We start from the raw sequence: 363 nt of genomic DNA on the forward strand, positions 1-363 counted from the left end.
ACTATTAATGGAGTAAGGTAATTCATTCATAGTCATATTTGCATACCAACTACAGATATTAGTTTCTTCCAAATTTGGCTTGAGTCACCCATTGACCAGCACTAGGTTAAGTGTGTGCATTACTCAAATTACCCTTTGTCTATTGTGTTGGTGTCTGTCAGCCCTGAATCCATTTTCACCAGAGGCATCCATTTATCACTTGAGTATGGTTATGGGAAATACAAGTCAGGTAGGGGGTGAAGCATACTGTCACACAAGGCTTCATAAAATCAGTGGTCAGAGAGAAAAGAACCCAAAATTTATTTTCCATAAGGACACTCTCTACTCTACTCCGTCTCTGCTCCCCCTCTACTCTGCCCTGGT

Source organism: Merops nubicus, unplaced genomic scaffold (assembly GCF_000691845.1).
Source record: "Merops nubicus isolate BGI_N331 unplaced genomic scaffold, ASM69184v1 scaffold8745, whole genome shotgun sequence".
Lineage (NCBI taxonomy): Eukaryota > Metazoa > Chordata > Aves > Coraciiformes > Meropidae > Merops > Merops nubicus.